We start from the raw sequence: 6,951 nt of genomic DNA, 5'->3' as shown, positions 1-6,951 counted from the left end.
CTGCTTCAGAGACATGCTGCCTGACAGCAAAAGAAAAGCTTTGTTGAAAGGCTGCTTGAAATGGAAATAACTATTTTCTTGAGTTCATTTTAAAATTTAGATTTTTAAGTTATATTTCACAGAATTAGATTCAATATTTATTACTACTATTCTGCACCGCAAATAAATCTCCTGCATGTGTGGTAGTCTCACTTTAGTTTGTGACATTGATTTACTTTGGGATGAATTGTTGATTAAATGCATTTCTTCAGATGTTGCCATAGGATTGTTCTTGTAGTTCATTTTTTCATCTTAGTTCATTTAAGTAATACTTTTGATTGAAGCCAGGCGTCACTAGGTTTTAAGAACAAGGGGGGCTTAGCCCCCAAGAGATGCAAAGGATGTGAGTGAATGTAGTGCACAAGTACAAAACTTCACAAACAGCCAACAAAGACTGAGAAATCATTCATTATTATTATTTCAGTCTGTTTTTAATACAGTACAACAAAAAACAGAGGTTTGCACAGTAACTGACGAAAAAATGGCTACACTTGCGAGTTACTTGGTGGATGGAAGCATCAAAGAATGCCGTCTGTTTTTAAGGGTGGCAAATCGGTCTATCACTCTGTTGTGACTCAGATGCTGAAGCTCGTCTTTTTCAGTTGACATGACTGCAAGACTGTGAAGTCTTTTCCGACTTATTGTTTGACGCAGCCAGGAATGCAGCCGACGCAGTGCACTAAAGGACCTTTCACACGAGCAGCTGCTTACAGGCACTGTTAGGGCAACTTGGATGGTTGCCTTCAGAGAGGGAAACATATCTGAGTCAAGGAGGTTGTGCACAGACAATATGTCTTCTGGTGGACATCCAGCCTCTGTTTTCTGGGCAAGAAAGTTTCTGGCCACCAGAACCTCCTCTGTTTTCAGGTCAATGCTGTAGTGCTTTGCAAGTTCATTCAAGTGTGATTCACTCAAGAAGTTCTCACATTTAGGACTGCATGCCTGGATGCCTTTTAGTAGCCCTGCATCTACACTGCAAATGTAACTGTTGTAACTGATGTAACTTTTGACAGCAAAACAACAAAGGTAAGACGTGCGCAGATTGTCTGTAGTGTGTGCCAAGCCAAGTTTTTGTTTGTCAAACACGGAGCATTTGGTTTATTAACTACATGGGACTTTCTGCTGTCAGTTGGGGGCTAACTAAGTGTTGCTACCAGCAGTGGTGAATGCTTACTTTCTTGAAAACCTTCTTATGTCCATCCTTCACCCATCCGTTCACGCTCTGCTCCAGCCGCTGTGCGCTTCAGAGGGACACACACAGGCTGCGGTTACCGACTGCGAGCAAGGTCACAGGGAAAACGTGGACTGGATTTTGAGTGATGGGGGCGTTCTCTATATGAAAAAGTGGAATGGATTGGATAACGACGCACTGAAGGGGCTCTCTCTACCTTACTCTATGAAATGAGATTTATGATCATATTTAAGTGAACAATGACTGATTATGATTATGATATGATTATTGATTTAAACTCTTATTCTAACCACTTTGTATTGAATATGTGGGCATTTTTGGTTAAAATTATTATAATATTATTATTATATTATTACTATTTTTTGGCAGGAAGCCCCCCTAAAATAGGCCTAACGACGCCACTGATTGAAGCCAAAGAATTCCTGAAATGATTCTCTGTGATTTTAGAATGTACAGACTACAATTATATGCCTTTAAAAGTTGCAAACGTTTGTAGTATTTTGTCAGTTGTCTTCATTTCCAATATTGCTTGTATTGCAGCTTTACTGTTTGTCTAAAGGAAGATTCTGTGTTGTGACTGGCAGGACCATTCACATGTCCTGTCGTCACCACAGCTGTTATAATTCAAGGGGTTTTAGCAGACTCTAATGCCAGACTCTGACAGGGGAAATAAGCAAAAGTGCATAAGAAATGTTTTAATAAGTGTTCAGCAAGCAAACCAATAGAGAGTTCCCACGAAGAATAGAGTTTAATGATGCTCAGTCCAAAAGCTCCTTGTCCGAGTCTTCGGGGTTAGCAGACAGAACAGGTCCAGACAGGGTCCAAGGGTGGAGTAGGATGATCCAAGATCACCATGAGGAGACAGACATGATTCAAATAAGGGTTTGAGTGGCAGGTTCACCACCCGGGTCTCACAGGAAGAGCAGACAGGCAGGGCACAAACGAGAACTGGTGACTGGAATCACCAGAGCACAGCACACAGGGACAGGTCAGGGCGCAGGACAAAATGATACAAGGCAGACTGATAGACTGAGCACATGGACGTCTTTGTAACTACCGCACAGGTAGGCAGACAATTCAATGAATACTGGTAGACTGTCCAGGGTTCTTAAACTGTGTGGCCATGTGGTCTTGATTGTATGATTGAGCACACATGTGCTCAATCAGGGGAGAGGCTGGCCTGACCTGTCGGCCCCGCCCTGGAGTGATGTCACTCACCAGACAAAAGAGAGTGACACAGACAAGAGACAAAAGGAAGGGAAAAGAGGAGCACAAAAGGGAAAAAGGAGGTTACTCCCAATGCACAGCATCAGAGCCACACTCACCCCAAGGCATGAATTTCCACAAATGAACTCTTGACATTGCACACCTGTTAACTGAAAACCATTCCAGGTGACTGGAACAGGACATGGAGCTGATTGAGAGAATACCAAGAGTGTGCAAAGCTGTCATCAAAGCAAAAGGTGGCTGCTTCAAAGAATCTAAAATATGAAACATATTCTGGTTTGTTTAACCCTTTTTTGTTTACTACATAATTCCATATGTGTTCCCTCTATAACACAGGCACAAGCAAAAGGTGCTGGACTCAGGCACTCTACTGAAAACCAAAGGCTCGAGGCCAATTTAGTAACAAAATAAGGATTCTCTCAAAACAGCGGAAACTCAGGGTGTTAAAAAATACAAAAGGCGCTAAGGATTTTCTCTGGCAACAAACAAACAGACTCTTCTCAAAACTAGATAGACATGGAACTAATGCTGGACTGACATGTATCACTGGGGAGCACAAGACAGGGGAAACGCAGACAATCTATACACGAGGTAACAATGAACAGGTGGAGACAATCAGGGCAGGGCAGACAATCAGACAGGCGGGAAACACCAGGAAGTCAAGGGCCTGAAACGAGAGGAGATTTAGTTTTCACAATAAGTGAGGAAGTGTAAGACACAGACCAGACACTTCAACAGACCCTACGAGACATAACTCCTCCACAGTTTTGATGTCTTCAGTCTGAATCTACAATGGAGAAAGTAATAATAATAAAAAAACACAGAGTGAGAAGGTGTATACTGTTCATGTGCCTACATTGTAAAAGACATATGATAATCAAGTACATAATAAATAAATAAATGTGGAAAACTGTAGAGATTTGCTTCTAAATGGAAGCCCAGTTCAGATAAATTACTATAAAAGCTTGATGTATCAAAGGTTAAAAATAGAAATTCATAAATACAAATTAAATGTGAATAATGTTTTAAAATTATGCCAAAAGGTTCAATAAACCCAAGATTGTTATTTACTTGTGGAGAACCTACACCCAACACACCCCACTTCTCTGTGGAAAGGGTGAGCAGTACCAAATGACCAGCTGCAGTGGCCAGTCTTTGCTACATGAAAGGCATCAAATTTACGGTGTTTCCCTGCGCTACAAACTCATCACTCTTCAACAATTTGTATATGTGTGGCAGTGAGGATACTAGAGACCTTCAGCCCACTTATATGGTTTGAAGAGCTCACTTAAAACCTTTTATTTCCATGGTATTAGAGCTTGAAACTTTAGCTTCTTACCTTGAAGTTCACAAACTTTTGACTCTGTTTGTCTGTTCAAGGTCATCATCTGAGAAGAACAGATCCTGGGAGTGATTGTCTTCTGATACTTGTTTATTCAAATGTATTTCATGTTTGCCTGTGTAAACGTGGTCTGTAGTTATTGGATAGTGCACATCTGCCTCTGTACTGCTGTTTGTATCTGTCTCTGTACTTGGAGAAAACTTGTACAGATTGCTGAATGGACTGACCTGGTGGGTTGTCCCAGGTTCCTCCATGATCAGGGTCATGTTTGATGGCTCACCTTTAGGGGCTGCAGCTACAGGTTGTGTACATCCTAGCAGTGTCTCCTGCCATTGATGTTTATTGGATTTTACCTGCTCTCAGAGGGCGTTTAGGCCCCTTGTGCGAGAACATTTTTGGCATGGCATTTGGTCACTTACAACCAGCAGCACCTGTGAGCTCTTTTAGCAATTGTGGTCTAATAAACGCATCAAATGCATCTGGAGAGACACACAGCCGGGGTCGTTACGAAGTTGCATTCATCCACAAGCATTTTCCCACTCCTGTCTCCTCTTCTTATTACTAGGAAAGCTGTGAAGATTTACATCACTTCTCTTGTTGCCTTTCAACTGGAAATTGAAACAAAAGCAGCACAGTGTCTCATTGTATTGATATTTTCTCTACTGTGGGCTGGTAAAACTAGTAACAGCTAACAGCAGCATCATTTGTTCATCTCCTAAGTAAAATCAATTTCCATCCACAGCCCAATGTGCATAGCACAGGTAGAGTAATGCCATCCTCTGTATGTGAAAAAAAATGCATTAAACATTGAGGATTTTTAAAGTAATTAAAATATTTCAACAAATTGTAGTAGAAGAGAGCAATCACAGCTCATTAAGGCCTGCAAGTCTTACTATTTGGGCTTCCTTTTAAGAAAGCAGATTTGATGATTGTGCATGTGTGTGTGTTGGCTCAGTATAAAGGTCAAATACATGTATATGTGCCAAATGCTTCTGAGTATGTGAGTGTCACTTCCAGAAGAGGTCAGGTGATGTTTTCCCTCAGACGGACAGACGGACAGCTGCTTGTGGCTTCTGTGAGACAGACAGACAAACAGCAGCAGGTGTTGTCCCGGTAGCAGAAAGATACCTTGGCAAGGCTCACCCCCTTGGGAACCAGTGGACACCACTGCTGTGGTGCATTAGAAACCCATGGAGAGATAATGAAATGTTTTTATTGTTTGATTTGCCTATATATATTTTAATCTTTTTTTTTTTCTTTATTCCTTGAATATTTTGATTGTATTTGTAATGAGGCTGCGATTAAAGTTGGTTTTACGTCATCAGTTAAAGGTGGAGTAAGCGATTCTGGAGAAATATTGCTGATATTTGGGACCAGGATTAAGACTTCTCTTTGGTCTTCATCCAGAAAAACATTCAGGAGTGGTATGGTATGTTCAGAACAGGTCATGTGAGACATTAAAACATCCTAGAATTACAAGGGGGTGTGTGCTATGTTTGTGCATGTTTACATCTCTTGGTAACACCTCCCTGACAGCAGAAGCAATTAGTTCAACAACACTGTCATGTCGTGCAGTATAATGCCCTTTTTTAAGAAGTCCATTTACAATGCAAATGACTCATCAGTCAGAGTGCAAGACACAATATGGATGGTGATTTCCTGGGAACCATAAAGAAATAATATAGTGTGTAGGCCTGTTGTTTGGCTTTCACAGTAAATCAGATAAAGTCCTCACCTGCAGCCTCATTAAACAGAATAAGAGAATGAGATGCTGAGTGGTCAGTAGTTAACAGAGGCATGTTTTCCCTTCATTCTCAGTCTAGTTCAGTGCTGCCCTGCCTCCACTTGCTTTCAATTGATGAGTCCTCTCCTTAATTTTGAATGTTGGAGTCTGTTGTTGCTATAACTGACTGGCTTTTTACAGTCACACAAGATTCTATAATGATTGTATCAGACACCTTGGGTCCGACCCTGTGTTCAGTTTTGTCCACTTCAGTTTCACTGCAGTCTGATTGAACAGGTCATTGAGGCTGGACCAATCTGACCAGACCACAAAGCCTGCAGCTTGTGTCGCCAGCTTTCCATTGGCCTTCCTCCTAAAGTCCAGGAAAATACCCCAGTTGTCATTGGCTAGTGGGACCTTCCTCCCACACATGTCCAGTGAAAGAAAAGCTCTTTCTGGCTCTCCCTGTTGAGCATTTTAATAACGTGGCTCAACCTGGAGACCATGTAAATCCACAAAACACTTGGGACCCCTAGCCCATGTCTTTCCAGACCTGGAAAATTAGGTCCTTTTGTTAGGACAAAACACCAGAACCCCAACAACCAGAAAACAGCTGGACACTGTAGTTTTTATTAAACACTGCTTTTGCCAAGGACCTTTTTTTTTTTTAGCTTAATGGACATTTGGGGCTCCAGTCAATATTTCCAGCAGCTGGACATTGTGTACATGGGACTGGATCATGTAACATTTATTTGCGCTATGTTTAGCACCCCCTGATAGATGTAAAGCCACTTTAGGAAACCGACTCCTCGTTTTTCCATTGGTTGATGCAAACATGTCGCCAAGGTCACATTTCATTCCATCTTTGTCTTGAATACATGTTGTAGAGGATCTGTGGAGAATCGTCCTCCAAATATCTGAAGACTGTCATCTAACATTGTTTATGTATATATTTAGTTATTCTTTTCATTTAAAAATGATTTCTCTATACATACTCCACTTATATTTTAGCGTCACAGACGTATTGAAAGGAACAAGATGTCTCAAGACATTTGAATAGAGATTGGTCACCCCCACTTTGTGTCGAATCATTAATCAGTTCATAGTGATTAGTTTTCTGCCAGTATGTGCAGAAATCAGAAATGCATACAGAGGGCAGAATAGACTGAGTGTTAATGTGTGTGTGTGTGTGTGTGTGTATGCATGTGTGCTTTCATTCTGGCTATTCATGGTATTTGTTGCCAAAAAGAAAAATTTAGAATATCAGCAGACCTTTAGATTTGACTACTTACACACAGGTCCAGGGCCTTGGTAACAACACCAGTTAAGAAGATCTAACATAGATAACAGAGCTTTGGCATTGTTGGAATATTTTTTTGACTTGTGCTTGAGCTCACAGTTTCAGCAAGCGATCAGCTCTGCCGGCCA

Source organism: Chelmon rostratus, chromosome 15 (assembly GCF_017976325.1).
Source record: "Chelmon rostratus isolate fCheRos1 chromosome 15, fCheRos1.pri, whole genome shotgun sequence".
Classification (NCBI taxonomy): domain Eukaryota; kingdom Metazoa; phylum Chordata; class Actinopteri; order Chaetodontiformes; family Chaetodontidae; genus Chelmon; species Chelmon rostratus.
The sequence above is the reverse complement of the archived record's forward strand: the minus strand, read 5'-3'. Positions refer to the sequence as shown.